Below are 1092 nucleotides of genomic sequence, written 5' to 3'. Positions count from 1 at the left end.
GTAACCATGGCAATGAAATGATATACGATAGGATGAATGTAAAGCTAATGTTCTCCCATGTAAACTATCACATAATTCACAATAAAACATTGGGGGGAAAAAAAGACCTCTGAACTCATCAACCTGAAAAAGAAATGCAAAATTTGAAACAATACAAAACCTGCACTTAGAAATCCAGAAGATTAATACTAAGATTTCAGAATCAGACAATACATTGAAAGGGCAAAGGAGAAGATTCAAAGTAATGGAAGCACAAATTAGTGAACTTGAAGCTAAATCTCTCAATACTAATATGCTGAAGAACAATCAAAATAAGAATGACAAAATCCAAAGGAAACGTAGGAGTTATATGGGATACCATTAAGAGGAACAACTTACGGGTAATTGGAATTAGAGAACAAGAAAATACAATAAAATGTACAGAGAAAACCGTTGAAGAATTGTTGGAAGAAAACTTCCGTAACATTATGATAGTTGAGAAGATAAATATACAAGAAACTGAAAGAACCCCAAATAGAATATATCTCCAAAGAAAATGACCAAGACGGCTCATAATCAAACTGTCCAAAATCAAAGATAAGGAAAGAATCCTGAGAACAGCTCGGGAAACATGAAAAGTTACCTACAAATGAGAACTAGTAAGTCTAAGCTCTGATTTCTCAGCAGAAACCATGCAGGCAAGAAGGCAATGGGATGACATATGCAAAACTCTGAAAGAAAAACAATTGTCAACCAACAATCATATACCCAGCAAAGCTGTCCCTGAAATATGACAGCAAAGTTAGGTCATTTCCTGATAAACAGGAATTAAATGAATTTGTAATGACCAGACCAATTTTACCAAAAATACTAATGGATGTTCTTTGGTCTGAGATCCCACTACAGCAGACAACAACCTGAGTTTACCATATATGACACCACCACCCAGAACTCAATCCAGATACAGTAGTCTTGATGTGTCACTGCAGGATAATGTACGGGACTGGAAGGTTGGTTTGAACTGCAAAGTTTGTGGTTCAAACTCACCAGCTACTCCTTGGAAACCCTACATAAGTCACTGAGTTAGAACTAACTTGACGGCACTTAACAACA

This window comes from Chrysochloris asiatica, unplaced genomic scaffold (assembly GCF_000296735.1).
Source record: "Chrysochloris asiatica unplaced genomic scaffold, ChrAsi1.0 scaffold00070, whole genome shotgun sequence".
Lineage (NCBI taxonomy): Eukaryota > Metazoa > Chordata > Mammalia > Afrosoricida > Chrysochloridae > Chrysochloris > Chrysochloris asiatica.
This window is presented reverse-complemented; position numbering follows the sequence as displayed.